The sequence below is a fragment of the Bactrocera latifrons genome, unplaced genomic scaffold (assembly GCF_001853355.1).
Source record: "Bactrocera latifrons isolate USDA-ARS-PBARC rearing strain unplaced genomic scaffold, ASM185335v1 scaffold_10, whole genome shotgun sequence".
Classification (NCBI taxonomy): domain Eukaryota; kingdom Metazoa; phylum Arthropoda; class Insecta; order Diptera; family Tephritidae; genus Bactrocera; species Bactrocera latifrons.
This window is the reverse complement of record NW_017534408.1, coordinates 728,031-751,400: the sequence shown is the minus strand read 5'-3', so window position 1 is coordinate 751,400 and position 23,370 is coordinate 728,031.

Here is a 23,370-nt window from a genome sequence, read left to right as displayed (position 1 = left end):
GTAAATGCATGTAACAGTACTATATTGTTAGCAAATATATATTACAGTTTCATGTCCGCAATTTTAAAATGTACCAACAACAGAAGACCCCACAAAAAGCATAATTTTTCAGCATATTTCTCTGCAGTGCTTGTTGCTGCTGGTTTTTTGCGATTTTTTTTTTATTTCGCAACGCCTGCCATTTTACGATTTTGATGGATTTCCGCATATTAACAATGCTATCGCTTATTCCGACCAACTTGCCCTTAACAAGCGTTCACACGCGCTCGTCCGCCGCAGCACCATTCTTTTGCATTGTGATTTATATACATGCATGTATGTGTGTATTTTCATTTGTATATGTTTTACAGTGAAATTATTGCGATTTGCACACCTTTGCAATCATACAGTTATGTATGTAGCAGTATAATTACGTGCGTTCTCGTCCTTTGTAATATTAATGTGTAGAGCACAAGTGAAAATGACAAGTTGGCAATTACTCACTGAGGTCTGCTGCGCAAATAAATATTTTTATAACTCATCACAGCTCAGCAAACCGCATTAAATCGCTTTAAATGAACGCATGTTTGTATCCTTTTATGGAATTAAATGTTTTGTGAAGTCAAAGTGTCGTAGCATTCATTTAATTTGTTAAGTACTACACTTTGGTGAAGTGTAACATATGTCCGTCATATACTTTATAAGTACCGTTAGGTAGCTCACTCATTACTATGAATAATACACTGAAATATAATTTAATAAAATAGTAAAGTTCTCACTTGTGTGGAAAATCTCATGAATTGGTTATATATTACTTAGAATTGAATTTTTTAATACTACATTCTCATCATCATCATCATAGTTCAGCAACAGACCCGTTCTACTTCTATTTTTATGCGATTAAGAAAACAGCGAGTTGAAGTATTAAAGCAAAGCTCAAAGGAATCAGACTAAAGAAATATCTCCCCATGCAATCTGGTTTTGTATAAAATTGCTCCAATAATATCTTTCAAATTCTAAACAACTTACCTTTTGCATTTGCGAAATACATATTATATAAGCTTGATCAGATACCACTATCATGTCGGATATTTCCAAGATATCACATATGTTTGTTAAGTATTTAAAAATCATACAATTAAGATGAATTTGACCTATATTAGAGATCTGTTTCAGAAAAAAATGAGATACTTTCAAACACATAATTTCTTGCAAAGAATTTGATAGTAAGTAATAATAATGTTATTATAATGTTTTAAATATCCCATTTCTCTCATAAAATAAATATTTTAACCTTTTCCGAAAATTTGCTTAAAATGATATCCCAGAGTCCCTAAAGAGCTGACATCACGTAGCGATTTGTTGTCAGAAATTTTCTTAATACAGATAAATCTATACATATCACATTTACAATGAAAAAAGACTCCTGTCCAAGTATTATTGTGAACAATGAAGAGATTCCTAACAGCAATGCAGTGAAGTACTTAGGCCTTCATCTTGATAGAAGATTAACGTGGAAAAATCACGTTAAGGCAAAACGAAAAGAGCTTAAAGTAAAGACTAATAAAATGTACTGGCTTAATGGACCCAAATTTGAATTGAGTTTTGAAAAAAAAAATTTTTATTTTATAAAGCCATACTAAAGCCGGTCTGGACGTATGGAATCCAGCTTTGGGGCTCTTGCAGCAACTCAAATATTGAAATATTGCAGCGTTATCAGAACTTAACCCTCAGGAAGTTTCTGGATGCTCCTTTGTTTGTTTCAAATATCACAATTAATAACGACCTCAATATACCAAGTGTCAAAGACGAAATTAGGAAATTTAGTTCTAGATATCTTGAAAGGCTGAGMAATCATTCCAACCCTTTAGCTATTGCGTTATTGGATGAAACAGATGAAACGTTTCGACTGAAACGATTTCATATTCTAGACCTCCCGTACAGGAAATAAATAATCATTAATTTATTTTTTTTTGTTTGTTATCACTAGCTTAAGCTAAGTATAGAATAAAATATTACTTTTGCGCTCACTGGGGTCCAACAGTATAAAGTTATGTATATTTTAGAACATTTGCTTAATGTCTTGAATACAGACAGATTGTAAATAAAGAATTTGAGAAAAAAAAATTTTTTTTCACTATTCCTCTTTTCACGAAGAGTTTATACCAACTCAAACGCTCGCTATTCGGTTTGTCCACTGAAAATAAGCAAAAATAATTTTTGCTTTATTTTGACACTTCCTGACACTATTGACTTAAAAACGGAGATAAAATGATATACACATAAATCAAGGTTTTGCTGTTGGTCCTAGTCCGGTGAAAGGCACAATTTTTGCAGGCCGACTTCATATGTAAACTTAAGGCTAGAATTTTCAAAAAATCGATTTGATGGTTCGAATATATAGTCCTTTAAGAATATATTGTAAGATTTTTGGAATGATATTCACATTATTTTAGCTTCAACAGCCATTTTAGCAAGTAGCGCCCGGTCGAGGGGCCCGATGAATGGCTGCTTTGTACGTAGTTATCTCAAAATTACTTTCTTCGGCGTGCCGTTGATCACAAAAAAAAAAAAAAAAGAAAAAAAAAAACTATACATCCGAATCACTTAAAATTTTAATATGGTCAGTATCTATCGCTGGGACTACGATCAAATTTTATTTTAAGTACTTCGATTTTTTTCGATCTAAAACTGGTCCAAAAATAGCTGTTTTCAGAATCTGAACTTCAAAAGCGCGAAACTTTTTAAATTTTTCTTTGGTTGTAGTCCTAGTGATAGCTGCACTCCTACTGATTAATAATTTATTTGACTTTTATGTTTCAGATGTTCAGAAGAGTCAAAATCAACAACGGTAGCGGGAATAATTTTTTAATATAGCTTTTTTGGACGTCATTTTTAATATTGTTAAAATTTTTTTTATTTAACAAAAAAAATATTTTTGTATCTTTCATAAGTGTATAAATAAACTGTAAAAATTTTAAATTTATTGCTCTTTTTCTAATTTTAAAAAAATCCAGAAAACATCCTTAATTTGACCACCGGGACCCCTTGAAATCTATCGTATAGGTGTTGTCCAGGCAGCGATTTGGTGTTATGAATTTCATTTCTTGTTTAAGGTATTTAAAGTTAATAAAGAAAAGGTGTTTATAGTTCACTTGAGTTATATCTCTTAATAGTAAAATATTATATAATATATTATTTAACAAAAAAGAAAGCAGAGAAATGCCTGTTACAGGAAATAATGACAAATATTTCAAAATATAAGGGTACATAGTTCTCACTGGGTATTTTTACTAGTGCTCGCACACGCAGTTGCTGATCCTCTCATGCCGAACACTGGCCTAAGTCTACTTTAATTAAGAGCTGCTATAATTGGGGCTCTAGATAACGGATATTATTGTCAGATATTTTACAGAAAGCGGTGACTATAGAAATAAATTTCAAATTTGCTATTAACTGCCTAAGAGTACTATACAAGAAGGCTTAAAAACTGCAGTTAAAAAAAGTAATCTTCTTTACATCTAAATCGACAGTGCAAAGGCATACTATATGTTACATTGCAAGTTAATACATAGCAAAGAAATAAAGCAGAAACATCTAATTACAGCGAAGAAATGAGCATACAAAAGTGCTGCGGGTGATCTAAATTTCCCAGCTGCGTATACATGGCAAGTGCAATAGGATCCCTGACATTCAATCAATAGGAATTGCCAGCATCACTCGTGCGCTTTAATTTCAGCAAAAGAATCCTTTACTGACACAGCAGCACAATTCATTACATTGATCCAAATTACTTTTCTATTACTCAGCAATGAGCTTGGCGCATTCAACCCACACTCCGCGCACCTACCGCCCACCAGCGACGCCCACAACTTTTACAATTTTTCAAGCGTTGCACCCGAAGCGTTTGAATACTAGCTAACAACGTTATTGCGCTAACCTTATTATCACTCTTGCTGCTTCCTTTTCTTTTTTTTTTAATATAATTTAGTGTTTCCTTAATTTCCTCTGAAGTTCGCACGCTTTCAAGCCAAGTCTTTCTTTTCGCGCGCACTTTGCTTTTCAAAAGCGAATGGCGAACGGTTCGCGTTGCCCTTTTTCCGACACATACCAGTTATGTGCCATTGTTGTTGTTGGCGTTGTTGTATGTGCTTCTGTTTTTAGACAGGCAAGCCATCACTGCTGCTGCTTATTGCAAATCAAAAGCTGATTGTATTTGAAAATAAATCGAAATGCCATTGCAGCGTGAAAAAGTGCAAGACAGCTGAGGAACACACACAAACAAACAAAGAAGGCAACAACAACAACAGCGCCAACAACGAAATTAGAGAAATAAAATACAAATTGTACAACCGCCAGCGCCAGAGGGTCCAAAGCCCACACTTACTAAGGGTAATTGAAGTGCGTTGGCCTGGTGTTTACTGCGCGGGGCAGCGCGGGACACACTAACATTAAGTGGAAGTGTTGAATATTGTCGCTGTTGGCTGCCTCTGCCGCTTTGGCTGTGAAAATGCCAATAGCTTGTGCGGCAGCTGCCAATGTCGCTGGTGACGTCGCTTTAAGGACACTCGGCGCAATTTCTTGCATTATTTTCAATTACAGCTAGCGCCAATGCCTGCAGCAACAATAACAACAACATGTGTAGGTCTTAGTGGCGACAAGACAAGTGCCACTCGTTGAACACACACAAGTGGCAACAACAACAAACATATGCTGTAGTTGACGAGCGCAATTCATGATAGACAACGAATTTGGAGCTGTGTACAGCCGCAATGACAATAAAACAACAACTAGAAGTAGAAAAAAAGGAACATCTAAAGAAATTGCCCTTTTTAATTTTTAATAGAAAAATGTCTTAGAGCAAAGCCGCTGCAGAGTCAAGATTAATTGACAGTGACCCACATTAGCGAAGAAGTGACATTTGAATTTTAGTTTCCATTGCAGAACGAAAGAGAAATTTAATTATCGGTTGTTCATTTCAAAATTAGCAGATTTGTATTCTAACTAAATGCTTAAAGTGCTTGAGTTTCCGAATTTTGATGATTTTTTTTTGACTCTTCTCGTTCAGTTGAGATTGTTGTAGATATTTCGTGATGAGTTCTTGATCCGAACATGGAAAAAAATATTCAAAATACCAGAATTTAGTTCTTCAAAAACTGACCAAACTTATATTAACCTCAAAATTTTTCTCGAAACATAAGCCTCTCGATATAAGAAAAATTTTTCGAAATCACTAAAAGTCCATTTTCCGTATATATATTTAAAAAGTTCTTCTCTATGATTTAAGTTTCTTCAAATTATATTTTCATAAATTTCTTGCTATTAGAAGAAAAAATTATATAGTTTTAATGTATGGTATGTATTAATGTTTCTCAAAGCCTCTCGATATATCCGGTTTTTCAATAAGAACGCTACAAACGTAGAACGATAAGGACAGCAAACGATGCCAAATTTTTTCCCGCTCCTTTGACAATTTTCTTCAATCGGATTTGCAATTTCATCATGGAGAGATATACGATCCAACAACGAGTGGAAGTTATCAAAATTTGTGCTAAATTCCGAGTCAGTGGCTTCAATTCTAAGAGCGCTACGTCCAATTTAATGTTGTCATAATCGTCCCGTCACATCGACAAAAATCGTCTAGAGGAAAAATTTTAATCCTCAGTACAGTATAAAATGTTCCCGTGCCAGTGAGACAAAGAAGTGCCCGTAGTGTCGAGAATATTGTTGCCGCTAACGCATCAATCGAAGAAGACCGAAATCAGTCTCTCACACGTCGTTCTCAAAGCATGTGTACAGCTCTTATTGAAAACCCCGTAATTTAAGCTGAATGCCCCTTTTTTCATTATATATTTTATATTGGACTTTCCTTCTTGTAATATTATGTAATTAATTTGAACTTGTACAAAGAGAAATGTTTGGTGATACCAGAGGATTGCCTGGGCTTTGTCTTTGGTTCACGTCTTCAAATGGAATTACGTTAAACTTGGTTAAAGTAACGTGTTGAAAATATGAAAAAAATATTGAAAACTATTTTAAGTTCGTGCACACATTCACACCCACTGTCAGTGCGCGCTCTTTGCGTCTTATCTGGCGGCTACGTGCTGCCGGCGCCGTCGCATTCATTATTATCAGTCCAATCAAGCGTACCAGTTCAGTTTATTTAATTTTAAAAAATATTGACTTTCCTCTTGAGAGCGGCTGAGAAGCGTCTTAAACTTGCCTATTTATTTTCATCTTCACTTTTCTCTTGCCCGCTCAAGGCTGCGTTGTTATATAGTATATATGTATATAGCTTTGATTACTGGATTGATTTTCTCACTAGAGGTGGTTGGGTTGTCGTTGCTAGCGTTATCTACTAAATTGACTTATGAGTAATAAGCAATATAAATAAAAAGCCACGACTAGGGGGAATTCAATTAAGAAGCATTTTATGAAACTTAATACTATTTATTTTGGCGAATTAGCGATGCACAAAGAGGTAAAAGCGCAAAGAGGAGTGAGTAAAGGTTGAATATTAGAAGCTAATGCAGACGCTTTGCCGTAATGTAATCTGTTTTCTTTGTTTGCCTATTAGAATTCCAAACCACTGAATCTTTATAAATATAAATAAAAATATAAATAAAAAGTTAAAAAAAGTAACGGAGTAATTGTTGGAGTATTTTATTAATACTATTTTAATAAGCTTAGTTGGAGATTTTTTTTTATTTATACCGCGTTTCTCTTAATTTTATCTATATATAGACTATGACGCGTTTAATGTCAGCAAATTATTCTTAACCTTCACAACACCACCTGCCGTGGTAATTCATACATATATTTTTAAGTGAAGCGAACTTAAACGATTTATTTTTAACTTTAAGTTAAGCATTACCCATTTTCGCTATGTTTTAAGTGATTAAAGTGAATCGCCTTTTTTTTATTTGTCTATCAATAGCAATACTGACATTCCTTCGCTTTGCACTTCAACTTTTTTTGCTTCCAATACTGACAACTCCTTGCCTGAATGTATTGTAATTACATCTAGCCTCCCTCTCATTATAACGGCAATAAATTATTACGTGTGGAAATGTCTTTCCGATATCGAATCAATTGTTCATATCGGCAAACTTTTTTAATTAAAACAAATAAGAAAACAAAACAAAATATGTCGAAGACAACGCAAAGGAACGCAAAAGATAGGAGTGACAGCAGAGATACGATACAGCTTACGTTGAGGATGTCAAGCGAAAATGTAGCATGAATGCTTTGGCAAGGAGCTGTACAACTCAACAAGACGGTAGTATGGTTTAGTGTGAACAAAACTTAACACCTCCCAGCAGAGAAAACGAGTGATACAAAATTATGCGATTACTTAAATATTGGAAAGTAATTGCATTTCATAAAAAATAAATTCGGAAATATAAATGAAGATTCTCGCGAAAATTCAAAACTACGTAGTTTTTCCTCTCTGGATATTTGCATGAATCCTTATCTAAGGTATTCTCCGAAACTCGAAATAATAAATACATAAATGAAAAGTGATTTCATAATCTGATAGAAAGCACATAAAGCATCATTGCATGACTTTATGCAATGAAATGAGTTGTGAGTCGTTTTAATGCGAACTTATACTGAGTATGTTACAGCCATTTCTATAGTTTTTAATGATTATTTTACAACAAAAATCTACAATCATCATAACAGCAAAGTACTGCTGATAAATGTAATGTAGCATTGGAGCAAGATACTGATCTATACAACAACAGTAAAAACAAAGATGATGAGCGAAAACGACAAGAACAACTTTTGTGCTCCATTAACAACGTCTTGACATTCCTATACTGGGGGGAATTTCATCTATACATGCGCAATAATGGCAAATGACACTAAAAAGATGCGGCATGAAATAATTCAAAGTGCGCGCACGCTACAGTTGGCCATAGGAGGCTATACAGACAATAAGGCATTTTAATGTAGTTTATAGTTTTGTGTGTAATGGATATTGAGGTGAAATGTTAAGCAACAGTTGGTATCGTTACCATTTACATAGGCATTCATCACTAATTTATCAAAATGAGAATATCTATTGGGTAGATGAAATTTTTTTTTTTCGTATTTCTAATCAATCTTCAACAATTTTTTTTTTATTTATACTAATAAATAAATAAACAAATATGCACCATTTTGGTCGACCACTTTAGCCATTTTTTTGCAAGAGACATTATTCTTTCAGTGTCAGCTTTCATCAGTGTAAATCGAAATTTCGAAATTTCCAGAAAGGAAGCGAGCGAACCATTGTTGTGCCACACGAACTAATACAGCATTGTCTCCGCAATCTTCACACATTTCCTTGGTGGCTTGCGTGGCATTCTTCTCTTTTTTATATAAAACTTTCAAAATATAGCGAATTTCTTCATTTTTTTCACTCATTTTTAAACACCTGTACTTTTTTTTGAACATCTTCGAATTTAATTTTTATTTGGTTAAATGTCTCTCCTTTCCAACATGGCAACAGTGGAGATATACGACTACAACGACATCTATTGACAAAATACGAAAAGACTTGTTTGACTATCCAATATATTCTACTTAACTCTAAAACGGATATAGTTTTGAAAGTAAATCGACTTTAAATTCTCTCCTATTATGGAGATAATTACGTCCAGGGATAAAGCAATATAAAAAAAAAAAAAAAATCAATGAATATAGAGGCGCTAAGGAACTATCGATGTTGGCCAAGTATATGGTATACTACTATGATTAAAAAATATTATGGCTTGTGCACAATCTTAAAATTCTTAATTTATTCACGGCCGGAAGGAATTTAAAGTGCGCCGCACCTCGTTAATCAAAAAACTATCAACATAATCATGATTTTTGACCTGCTTTGACGTGGTTTCTACGGCTTCGTCTCACCTTGGCCGCGATATTCGGCCGATTGATAGTCTGTTTCCGAGTCGTAAGCACAGACTCTTCGTAGGTAATAATACTTTTCATGACACCCTGGTAGTCGGAAAGTATTGTTTCACAGACGTTAAATTAACGCTGCTTTTCGAAAAAACTGAGTGATTTTGAAACCAATCGTGCCTTTTATTTTCTTAGTCCCAAATAATCTTTCAAAATAGTGATCACTGATACTGCCGATATTCCAACGATGGCAGTAAGATCTCTAATTGTTAATCATAGAATCTCAATAAATCCTTTATTCTATTGGCGTGTTAATAAGTAATTGAAAATTTTTAGTTTAACGATATTGGCATTCCATCGAATGCACCGAACGGAAATCAATACTTTCGTTGATCTCAAGATGTATAAGAATGCTTTGAGGGTACAAAATTCATCGAATGTTAAAAATTGCAAAAATAACAACTTTTCGCTCGATAGATCTGGATTAGTCTCAGTTTTCTAGATAAATTTAAGAGAAATTTGTAGTTATACATTTTTTTTTTAATTTCCGGTTAATATTTTCTACATAAAAACACCTTAAAATTTCTGTGTAGCGCTCGGTATCCTCGTTCGGGAAAATAATGAAATGAGTAAATGGAGTATTTCAATTCCAAGGAATTATTTATCGAATACAGCACCATATTGCTGCGGAGCAAGCAACGGTAAGCGTGTTGTTGCTGACGCACAAGCAACAACATTTCTACTTTTTGCTCCCTTTGCACTCGTCATTGTTCTTTGGCGAGTGGTCCATGTTCGCACAGTTGTTGGCATTATCAATTACAACAACGCATTGTTGTTGTATGCCACAGCAGCAACTTGTATGGCATTGATAGCAACCAAAGCGGAATGCCAACGCCTTTTTCAGCTCACTCAACACACACACACACACACATAGCTGCAGTGTATGCACCAACACTCGCAGCGCTTCTAACGCACTTGGTTAGACCTGATTTACGGCCGCCATCGTCTTTGACATCAACAACTAGTAATATCATATATGCACTTCAACTAGATAGTGGTATCTCTGAAAACTCTTGTCACTGGCAAGGAGGCATTATTCGTCAGTTGGCAGCCATCAAAGTATTCAAAATGTTCACTTCCGTCGCAGTCGCAATTGTCGATTTGCAGTCATTAACGACCGGAGTGTGTAACTGTGAAGTGTGCCGGTGTGTGTGTGTGTGAAGACTCTAGAGAGTGGGGTTGAGTACTTACAAGAATTACGGCTGTTGTTATTGTTGGTAGTTTGCGGTTGCAATGCGCGTCATTTGAAGATTGCCATCGAATATTTATACCTCCACATATGTGTGTAGGTAACTGTTCATGTGGCACGAAGCAGCTTCCGCCTCAGGTTCGCTGGTCGTGTTATTTTCCATTACCATTATCTTTTTTTTTAATTTCGAATACAAAACATTTGTAGGAATACAAATGAATTGCCTGCGGATTTTTAATTACATTTCAAATTGTTTTCGATGACTCTTTAACGTAGGAGGAGGACTGCCGCACTTAGTCTTAGAAATATTTTAGCTTAGTTTTGTGACGATCTGTAACCAAGCAAAATCGGGTAAATTTAATAAAGTGTTAAAGAAATAGACGACTGACATCTGACGCGAGTTAAAGCTTCTAATCTCTAAGCGTCTAATTTGCCAGCCAAGATGTAAACAACTTTTAAGTTTTGGTTTTTAGAACCAAATGAGATCTATTTCCTGTAACTTGCTGAAGTCACTGCAAGTTCTGAAATTGACAAAGCAAGGATCTCAATCCAACTTATGTTGTTTGATCCTTTTTACTACTCTGTTACTGGCTTTTTTGTCGTTTTCGTCATTTTCTATTCTTCAGGTTGTACAATGAACTTATTAAAAATCATATTTTTCCTTTCGGGCATTTGCATCGGTAGTTTTTAGGACCGATACGCCTATTCCATATCCATATCCATGCTCCACTGTGACATTGTGGCATTGCTTTTATGGAGCTGATGTCTATTACTAGTTTACGTCAAGATCTTAAATTGAAAGCGTACCAAATTGTACCAAATTGTCTAAGAATTGAAGTTGATCTTCCTAAGCGACACCACATCGTCAGCCGCTTCCATGTGAGTATATGTAAAATCTAAAGTATGTGCAGACGATCTCGCTCCGATTCAGGCCTTGGAGCAAAACATCAAGCGTGTCATTCGCCAGTAACCATCTGAGGTGTAGTAGCAGCACACATTTGAAAGCGACAATATTCAAAACTTAAATGCCAAAGAATATTCTTTCGAATGATAATACACATTTTTTTTATTAAATTTGAAGTTTCTACGTTTTTTCTTTAAAAAAGTAGAGAATCTCGAAATGAATAAACCTTTATTTCAAACTATAAAATTAGTGTATACAGCATACATTTCCACGCGCTGGTTATTTCTAATTTTCAAGGGAATTTCTGTTGGCGCATATATTTGCAAAGCAAATCTAAATAAAGCTAATAAATCTCAATAAATTTACTAATATTTTAACTGATTTAGCTTCACTTTAAATCTACATTTTTCATATTTAGTTTATAATAAAAATAAATACCGCAAATCAAGTTAATTTGAACTTTATATTAGTAATTATTTCAGTTATATGTGCAGAGCGCCCGTTAGCCATAACTAGTTGAACTACATTAATGTTCGTTTTCCATTAAATTCATACGCGCAGTGGAATAATTTTATGCCGAATGTTAATAACATGCTTCCATATTGCCTTCCAGTTGCATTTCACAAATGCGAATATTTATGCCTGTAATTACATACTTAGATATAGCAGATTTTCTAAGCTATAAGCAATGCTTCAAAGCGCATATTTGTTTTGCACAAATTCCCACCGTTGTATTGTGTGCGTGTGTGCAATTGTTGTTGAGAATTTCGGTTGTTGGTACAGGTACAGTTACGGTGGAAATATTTTGAGCTTGGCCTCAAACGGTATGGCTACGTTGAATTCGTGGTAGCGGATATTCGCCTTAGAGAAACATCAAACAAGTCTATGTGTTTAAAATGAAAATGCATTTGCACATGAAAGGAAAGCGTTCTGCAGACGTAGCGGCCATACCGGCCAACGAGCTAAAACACTCGTTCGACATGCTTTTGGACCGCGCAAAAAGCTGTATTGAAGCAGAAGAAGACTATTTTGAATAAAATACATTGATTTTACCGAAAAAACATTTGTTTCGTTATTGTCAGGACCTGCTTAATTTGGAACACACTTTGTATTAAAGACCAGCAAAGGCGGTTTATGTGTTAAGAACGCACGTTTCAGAGTGGCAAAAGTGCTTCGACAATTGCCATGTACATAAAAGTGTATAGTATTTAGCATATTTTAATAAACGATTTTCGATAATTAAAATTTGTTTTTAGTTTTCGTTTTACGAGTTTTTTGTCGAAACGTTCTGCGGAAGATGTATGGTCCTGTGGCCATGGCGAATATTATATTCGATGGAACGATGAGCTGTATGAGATATAAGAAGCCATTGACATAATTTAGCAAGTTAAGATACAGCGGTTACGCTGGCTAAGACATGTCATTCGCATGGATGAAAGCAATCCAGCTCTGAGTGTATTCGATGCAGTAACCACTGCAGAACAGAGAAAGAGGAAAATCTGCACTCCGTTGGAAAGACCCGGCGGAGAAGAACCTTGCTTCGCTTGGAATCTCCAATTGACACCAAACAGCGAAAAGGAAGAAAGACTGACTCGCTATCTGAAAGGTGAGCGGTATCAACGCCAATAAAGAAGAAAAAGAAGTATGTGGTTTTGTTCTCCAATTACGAAATATAAAAAGCAACCCTCGTATTAAATTTTGCAGAAATCTGAGGAATTTCATTTTCTGTAACATTACCCTAATTCTACATTTACAATATATACTTTTATATAATATATACATATATTATACAAGTTTTCCACGTGTTCAAAAGCATTATTTATGCATTGCATCTCGCATTTTAACACAAATATGCTTAAATATGGACCACCATAAAAGCGCTTTCGGCTTTGACCTTTCCCAGTTCAATAATACAAAATCAAAGAAGAGATACATAAACGTAAACTGCATTAAAGAAACATGAATTACAAACTTAATGGAAATATTTATAGAAAATAATAGAAAATTAATTCCATTCATGTTATCTGCAACACTATATATGTTAGAGTATATATGTATGTATACCATAAGTACATTTTATCATAATACCTTGAAGCGAAACACGTGCATGGATAAGCACCTTGAACATTTCTATAATTGTATACATGTACATATGTATATACGTGTATTTACTATGTATAGATAAGTAGTATATTAAATATGCAAATTTCATAGCTCTCCAGCGCACATTACTCCTGTACTGTATATTAGAAAGCACACACTAACGCATCAGCATATTTCGGTGTAATGCGCAATATTTCGCAAATCGATCGATCAATCAATCACGCAAAGCTTTTAGTATATCAAAAAGCTATGCGATAATAAAATTATACTTGGAGAAACCTCAAAGAAGCGCTACATCCTAGCACTTGACACAGCTAATCAGTACTAATCATCACAATTTGTATGCTCATAAATACAAATATACTTCACATGTACTGGGTTTACCTGCGTTTGTGCCTGTACTGTATGTTTGTAAGTTGCTGCGCCGCAACCGACATTTATCCAAATACATTATTAGTTATGTTGATAATTTGCAAATTTACAGAATTCTACGAAATGTAATGCAAAAGTTATGCGCTTGTTGAGGGGGAAATTGACTCAGTGCGGACAGTGAATTATTTGGCAGAGCAACGCAGTTTCCGGTTAAAACATGCACAAACCATGTAATGCATATACATAATAATTATGCTTGTTGGTGGAATAGCAACAATAATCATCTGAACAATCACATTTACAGGATACGTTACAAAAGTTGTCGATTATTTTAGTTTGAAGACGAAATTTTGAGCTGACAAATAGTGTAATTGCTCATGACAATTTATAGCTGAGTTAAGAATGGATAGAGTGCGCTTGTTTGGCAGGATCGGGGAAGAAGAAGAAGAGAGAGGGAAATCCTAGGAAGTTTGCAAGTGAAGGAATAACTTTGCATGTACTTCGGTTCGACTTTTTTTCAAACCAGGTTAGGTTAGTGCAGAATTTAAGAAAAAAACGGAATACTTTTTTTTTTCTTAAGGTACTCCTTAAGGTCCTACTCTACTGATATAACAGCGAAAAATGTATATGCATCTAATTATCTGCAGAGCGTTGGAATCAGTTAGCATGAGCACGTAAAATTTAAATACCTTCTCTGTATTATAATAATATAATTTTTTGGTTCCCTACTTTTCTAAAGAAAAAACACAAAACTTCAAATTTAATTTGGGTATGTTTATTATTATTCGAAAAAAACATTCTTTGGCTTTTATTTGACATGAAGATTATCTCTTTCAAATATTGGTCGCAGCTACGTTTCAGATGGTCCATCCGTTGAATCCAATTTGCGTTGACTCGTTGGACCATTTCGACTAGTAACTGGCGAATGACACGCATCATGTTTTGCTCCAAGGCCTGAAACGAAGCGGGATTTACACTTTACACTTTACAAATCTCCACAGGAAAAAGTCTAAGTGTGTAATATCACACGATCTTTGAGGCCAATCGACCGGTCCAAATCTTTCACCGAAGTGTTCTCTCAATAAATTCATTGATTGTGTGGGAAGTGGAGTCATCTTTTTGAAAGCAAATGACGCCGAGATCACGAGCTTCAATTAAAAATATCAATAAATCGGTTATCATGGTTTCAGAACGATATCACGAAAACTGAGGGACTAGTTGGCATATATATACATATACAGATAGACGGTCAGACAGGTGAACATTTATATTGTAAATATACTTTATAAGCTCTTTGACAATTCCTCTGTTACAAACTTTGGTCCAAACTTAATAATACCCTGTTCAGGATATAAAAAAACACACATACTAAAAAGCTATTGATATTAAATTTCATTCCCGTTAACATATGCAACCAACTACATACCGCTTATATATATATATATATATATAAGTAATAACTACATATACAAAAACACAGAGGGTATGTCCTCAAGTATTGCCCACATTTATCAGCAATTTAACCCAATATCACCTGGTATCACCCGCCGCACAGCAGCATAGTAAAAGTGGTAATTTTAATGAAATGCACCGGCCAATTCGCCCTTCGCCGTGCTATGCTCTGGTAAATGCCTGCTCCGCTTAAAGGTGAAATTGTATGCAATCGTTTAACCATACTCAACCGGGATCTCAGCTTCGCCTGCCACCAATTCCATTATCCGGAACGGCAACATCGCCCACCACCAATTCCATTATAGGCATGCATGTATTGTGCATTGGCATTATTCACATATCCATCCTTCCTCCACGCTGCTCACTAGTTACGGCCACGCTCGGCGTGGTGTCACGGTGTTGTCCGCAACGAGTCAGGCGTTGTTCGTGCATCGGTCGGTGTTTTCGTTTAAAACCACTTGAAAATGAATTGCATTCCATTCGTCTTCGATGTCGCATCAATTTACACGTTTTTCCAACACTTGAGTAGATACGTTGGGTACTGTTCGTTTGAACGGTTACTCGCTTGGTTGACGGCGCGATTCGCAAACCAGTGGCATACGTGTGTGCATGTTTGAACTTCCTTTGAAAACAAATGAAATGTGCCTGGTAAAGAGGAGGATCTTGTTATGTTAAGAGAGGCGATATTTTTATTTTTTTTTTTAAATATTTTATACCCTTGAGAAGATATATGTCACAGTTAACAAAGGAAGTAGTGCCCTTATAACTGATTTTGATGCATATTTCTGTCTTTACGCACGGAAGGCATTATGCGGAATAACCTTGAAACTCGAGGTGCATGCTGCTGGGAACCTCTTTCATCGACCCCTTCAGGCAAGGAAACAATAAAAGTCCGGGGAGCCAATTGTGGACTTTAGGGCGGCTGCGAAAGTGAAAAGGCGCTGTCAGCCTGGGATTTGTCATGCTGCAACTTCCAATTGGCTGCGATGCCTTATCGGACCCGATTGACCCTTCGTTGGAGTCTCTTGAGGACTTCTACGTAAAATTTGGTGTTGAAGGTTTGTCCAGGAGGAGCAAATTCATGGTGGTCGATACCTTTGATATTGAAAAAGACAATGAACATGGTTTTCACTTCACTGGACTTGCTCATTCTTCGCCTTCTTGGGATCACTTTTACACATGCTCAAATTTTCTTGGCACACTTCCATTCGCTTCGAACTTTGCATTTTCGGCTTGCACCACTCACAGAAACATGTCGCGCGAAAATGTTTGTCCTGACTGTCCAGGTGCTCGGAGGCAACTGACCAGTCGCTCGTTCGCCCTTTACCGAATCCAGTCGGTACGCGTTTGTTCCGAAACACAGTCGCGTTGGAAGAAAATCAGTCCTATTACTTTCCGGATAAACCCTGTATTATACGGAAAAGCCTAAGTTTCTATAGCCTGTGAATTTGAAATAATATATTTTCATTGTCAGACCTTAAATTGTAGAATAATTTGTTCGAACAACTTCCAACGTTCTTTAAAGTCTCGACTATATTCTAATTTCGATAATTTATAAATGTTCTCCTAGACTAGACTAGAAGTAAAACTTACCTTGAAACATTTTATTCGTTACTTTGAAAAGGCTATCACGGGATCATTTCTCCGTAGTTATACAAAAATATTTGCATTATGAAATCGGGTCTGGCAATGAAGTCAAATACGTAGATTTCAAACGATATCTTAAGGGTATATCGCATAATATATGTATATCTTACTAATGTATACAACCTCCAAACTCGTGGAAACGGCGCAACATACGGTTTTTGTTGGTGGTGTTTTCAATTGTGTCCACAGGTTCTCCGGGCCTTTGCAGCTCTTAGCCGCTCATGTGAGACCAAGTGTGACAATATGTACATACATAAACAAGCTACCGTTACTACGCATTTCCAATTATATGGTTTTTGTGATTTTTCAACATTGTTATTCCCAATTGCTCGTTCGCACCGTTTATCCCTTCGTACAACAATTGTTCTTCTGACCGACCGCCTGCTGGACGCTACTGAAGTGCTCACATCTTCACCTATATCTACACCCGTACATACATACCTTAATGTCTACAAAATAACTGCTCACACACACACAAGAAAGTATGTACACATGTACAAGTAGTCCTCGGTTAATAGTTCTTTTGTTAAAATTCAATGAATATTTTATTAAAAAGCCGAACGCGCTTGGCCTGAAATCCACCGGAAAGCCGCAGCATTGCTGTACTTAGAGGAAATCGTAAGTGCATTTGCGGGAAAGAGGGTAAATCAAATGGCCGTCACTCTTGATACTGGTTACCCACTTTAACACATTAAATATGTATGTATTGCCAGAATTTCAGTCGTATCGAATTCCGTTCGCTGTTCGCTGTTATTTCGATAAAATATATGAAAGGGAGAAAGTTAAGTAAAATTGTTAAATAAATATGGGCACGTGTGTTTGTACAAATCGGCGTGATTATTGGAATGGTGTTTGTAGAAAGAAAAATCTCCAAGCGTAAATATATGTCAAGTATGTCGGCAAGTATTTGTATAAAAGTGAAATGTGGACCACTTAAGATTCTCAAAAGTATTACACATTAAGAGTTAAAATTGTTCAATAGTTCGGTTTTTTTTGTATTTGGGTACATAATGGGTTATCAAAGTAGAAGTACTTTTTTAATAGCATTTTTTGATAGATCATGCGTGAGTCGTGTGATTATATTATTTTGGTTCAGTATTGTTTGGCATTTCATCATGGAAAAACCTACAACTGAACAACTTTTACAAATCGTTCAATTTCATTACACAAATTAATGTTCTGTGTTTCGCGCACTTCGTTCAACTTATGATCAACATAATTGGCTTGCTAAGCGTACTATTCGCAACACCAACACCCATCTTGAGACCCACTATTCATTATTGGATAATATTCGACCGAATGGACCACGTCCAGCACGCAGTGTAGAAAATATGGCAGCCATAGCTGAGAGTGTACACGAAGACCGTGGAGAGTCGATCGGCCGCCGTTCGCAACAATTCGGATTAACGTATGGAACGATTTGACGCATTTTACGATGAGATCTTAAATTAAGAGCATACAAAATACAGCTTGTGCAAGAACTGAAGATGCTCGACCTACACAAGCGATATCGCTTCGTTCTATGGAATGTTGAAAAGTTACAAGAAGATCTAACGTTTTGGAGTAAAAATTTCTTCAACAATGAGTTCCATTTTAATTCGCTGACAATTGCCTGCAATTAAAACTCGTGATTTCGGTGAGATTTGGTTTGAACAAGACGACACCACTTCCCACAAATCGCATCAATCAATGGATTTATTGAGAGAACACTTCGGTGAGCAGATAATTTCACATTTTGGGATGATCGATTGGCCACCAAGACCGTATGATATCACACCGTTAGATTTTTTCTTGAGGGAGTAGATAAAGTCTAAAGTGTAGAACAACACGCGTTTCGTTCGCCTGCAACCAGTCGGAATGCTCGAAAGAGTCATAGAAATTTAGATTCAACGGATGGATCATCTGAGACTTAGCCGCGGCCAACATTTGAAAGAGAAAATCTTCAAAAAATAAATCCAAAGAATGTTCATTGGAATGACAATAAACATTAAATTTAATGTGTTTGTGTTTTTACTTTAAAAGAATAGAGAGCCTCAAAATGGATCAGACCTTATTTGTGACAGTATTCCAAAAAGTCCAACTGATTTCGCAAGGTTTTGTCAGACGTCTGGCAGTTCATTGGCCTTTTCGTTTGTTTAAGAAACCGAAACGCGTGACAGCAATTGAGATATCACGCTGTGGATAGGCAATTATGTTCTTTTCTCGTGATCTTGTTTACCATTAGATGTCTAGGTAGAATCAGCCATTTCATTGTTATTCTTGTTAAAAGCCTGTTGAGTGAGCATCAGTCTAAGCCAGTTTCACTAACTGCCTATTCGGTGTGAGAACGAGCGAAATTACGATTCTGTCGAAAATGAAAGGCGAATATCTCAAAATAAATTCAAGTATTGTTATTATTCAAAATTCATATAACATAACCACTGAATTACTTGATTTTATTAAGGTCTTGATTTATGTACATTTTTTCTTATTTAGATATAATGGGCAAGCAATTTCCAATGCAATTTTTATTTCATTTTCATATTTATATCATTTTTGTTTGTAGTCAACAAATCCAAAAAAGATCATGGTGGTAGTATGTATGTAATCATATAAAGTTTTATTTTTCCCCGCACATGTATGTATATTTATGTTCGTTTTATTTCGGGTTTCCACCAATGCATTGACCACTATGATTAATCCTTTGACACCTGGCACTTGGTCTAGATATAAAAATAGCCTTTAATGTCTTAGTTTTATTATTTAGTATAATACTTTCTTCAGACGCTACGAGACCAATACACAAGATTAATAAGTATATGAGTTTCATGTTTGCTTATTCTTTTTCAAACGAGCGGATGAATTTTAACTGTGCAGAGAGGACTTCAAGTCTTCACTAAATTGACTTCAATTGAGATTATAGCTTACAGTGGTAAGTAAACAATTTTAAGCTTTCACTCATAGGAGCTTTTTTAAGAAATATATGCAATGAGTATTATAAAAAAGTATGCATGGATGTGACACTTTTATGACTTTGTAGAAACTTTATTGTGGCATATTATACTATTATATATTAAATCATTGTTGGCAGAACTGATAAAATATTTACAAAACCTAAAAAAAAATTTTGTTTAAGATATATTATTTAAATACATTTTTTATTATATTTTAATCAATTAAAATTATCTGTGTTCTTGTTACTTCATGGCGCTCCAATGCACTTTCCATGATTGTGATGATCATGCATGCACTCATTTTCCCCACTAAGAGTAAAGTGTAACTGCCATATGTTGTGATATTCTAAGTTATCACAGTTTGTTGTCGTTCCAACGGTACAATCGCTGATCCCTTATTTACATTTCTTACATATCCACTTATTTACATATTCGTCATCACTTTATTTATAATAACACTGTACAATCCTAGGCAGGCTATTGGACCAACATACCAACTCGAGAGATCGAGTCACAAGTAAAATACTACTATTTTCGTTTATCTAAGTTAGCCACCAAAGTCCAAATTTTTGCTAAAATAGTACAATATTCGAAAAAAAAGAATAATTTTTAACCAAAATACCAATACTTTGACCCTCGATTGCAGCTATCATATGAGCTTAGACGAAATGATATGGACTTTTTAGGAGTATTAAAAATGGAAAAATACAATCCTATAAAATAGACTAAAAATTTACATACAGATAAATAATCTTCAAAAAGATACCGCACATCCATTTAGGACCCGTTCTTACAAGGTATATTTTAAAATACAGGTATATATTTTAGCATTATTTTTCCAGCAATTCCAAAAGTATCTATGTTCTTTCTCTAAACGAAAAGTTTTTTTGTCGCAAATTATATTTAAAATTTTCTTTATCTCACCTAAAAATGCCGCTTATCTTTCGTCCAGTAACATATTCTGGTCCAGTGTAGATCATGTAGACTGTAGAGCATATTGAATGATTAAACATCTAAATAAAATAACTACAGAATCACTCAATTTCATTAAGGTCTACATTTATTATTTTCTGAATGTCTAATAACTATTTATATTTATATATATTATTTTTGTTCGAAGTCACTATTCCAACGAAGTGATTATCGATTATAATGACGTCATCATATTAAGTTTTAATTTTCCTATACATTTTTTTATATTCGTTTTATTTAAAGCTTCCAGCAATACATTGGACACGATGATTAACTCTTTGACATCTGATACTTCGTCTAGATATAAAAGGAGCATTAGAAGCAATGGTAATGTTGTTTAACATCATTCTTTCTGATCCTATGTAAAAGCTATATCAACAATAGCGATGTTATGCTAAAAAAAAGTAAAAAAGTCAACTTCGGTTTAAATGTTCTGCTTTTTAATTGCAGATAATTTCAAGACATTTATGATTTTAACCAAAATATCGACCAAACGGCCGCCACGACTCTGCTTGCATATCTCCACTCTTTCCTGCCAATTTTCGGGTGCTGCAGCGTTGCTTGCGAGCTTCTCGGCCATTGCTGATTGTTTGGCGAAAACCTTAGATTTAATACACGCCCAGAGAAAATTATACAAAGATGTTAAATTTGGAAGATTTTGACTGAACCATTTCTCGTCAAATGTGGGAAAAAATCGGTCAACATTGTGTTATAACGTTATCTATAGACGATAATGACATCTCCTCACACACACACACTCTCACAAGCTGTCAAAGTAACGTCAACCCAATTGGTAGACGCGTATATGATTAGTATCGTCATAAAGAACACGGATCTAAGTTTTATTCCATGAAGAACTAAGTTTGCCCCGAAGTTTTAAACATTTCGAAGGAAACGTCGGATTCCAAATGAAACAAATATGCTATATAAGTGATCAGCGTGACGAGCTGAGTTGATTTAACCATCCCTATCTGCCTCTACTTGTGTAAATGCGAACTCGTCTCTCGATATTTTGCACACGTCCTTCTCTTACTAAGAAGTTGCACATTTGTCAGATTCGCCGATATCAGACCATTATAGTCTATAGCTGTCATTTAACTTCAAGGATCGAAATTAAGTTTGTATTTGGAAAACATATATCGGATCACAATAGTATATTTCTGCCATACAAACTGAATAATAAATATAAAATTCTGGTATGAAAAATATTTTGAATTGTGGAGGCTGTTCTAGCGTCGTAAAATTTTTTTTTCATATAATCTTTTTTTTGCTTTTGGTTTTTTCAAGAGACAAACAAAAACTTTGACTCAACTTCACTTAAAGAGTTTCAAATCCTTACGTAATGTGTTTTACCGTTGTATCTTGGGACAAAAAAAAAAAAAAAAAACAAAACAGTAAGGTAGCACCTAATTCTTTCCTCAATTTTAATAAACTCATAAAGAGAAAACAAAAAATATATGTTTCTCCTAAAAACTTTCAAAAACTCTAATAAGTGAATTCACTAGAGGTTAAAAACGCCAAATTACTTGTATTTTCTTATAATTTTTTTACAAAAAAAAATATATAACACTTCATTTTTCAACGTAATCGTTTGTGTATTATAATCCTTTGTGTTTGATTCTTCGACTATTGTTCCTGCACAGGGTAATGACACTCTCCGCGATGATCTGGACTGCACTTTCGTATTGGTTTGCAAATAATACTATGATGAAATGGCAAACTTGTGCCAAAAAAGTAAGGTGACATTTGAATTTAAACTGCGCGCATCGAAGGATTTGGAGAATTATTTTTTTTAGCTTGATAGTACTGTCAGTCACATTTATGTCAAATTTCATGTCAAAATATTCATTAGTGTTTGAGATACGTGTCATTTTGTGAGCTGCTAAAAGTGAGCTTTTCGTTTTTTGAGATGTCGAAATTTGTTGAGCAAAGAATTCCCATTAAATGATCACTTCGCCAAAAACTCAACCCATATCGTTCCGCAACCACCGTGTTCACCTGATTTGACGCCGTGCGACTTCTGGCTGTCCACCAAGCTCAAAAGACCGCTCCGGGGATACCGTTTTTATACGATATTCAAGCCGCAGCGAAGACGGAACTGAAGGCCATCCCGGAAAGTGACTACAACCAGTGTTTCGAAGATTGGAAAATCCGTTGGCATAATGTACTACATCTAGTGGGGATTACTTTGAAGGGGATGAAATTGATTTGGAGGAATAAACAAAGAAGAATACAATGTCACCTTATTTTTTGGGCATTAGATTGTGTTCTCTTATAGCTGCTATGCCAATGTGCAAGATAATCAATAATTAAATGAATTTTATTTTTATAGAATTTCCTTTAGTTTGGTATTTTTTCAGAGACTTTGCCAATAGATTTCCAAATGTTTACTAAAATTTGTTAGCAGCCGATCTACATTTTATAGTAAAAAAGAAGCTTTTCTGAAATTAGTTTTTTTAGGCAAATTTATTGGTTTATACCATACATACAATACATAATTGTATACAATTTTCTTATCACTATATTTACAATAACAAAAATTTGGTGGGATTCAATTCCAAGTAATCAAAAATATTTTTTCCCAGAAAAATGTGGATTTCGCTTTATGGGGGATGAGCTCATATATTCTACAGTATATAACAAGCAAGCTTAAATCCGACTATGAAAGCTGATGCAATTGTTGATAATTCGCTTTACCATTGACTTAACGATTTTGAAAGGTTGATGTGATCGACTCCAAGTTCTGCGCATCTTTTCCAAAATATTTGATTAATATCGGGTGATTTTTTTGAGGTTAGGATTTTCATGCATTAGTATTTGACAGATCACGTGGGATATCAGACATGGTGTCAAAGAGAAAGATGCTCAGT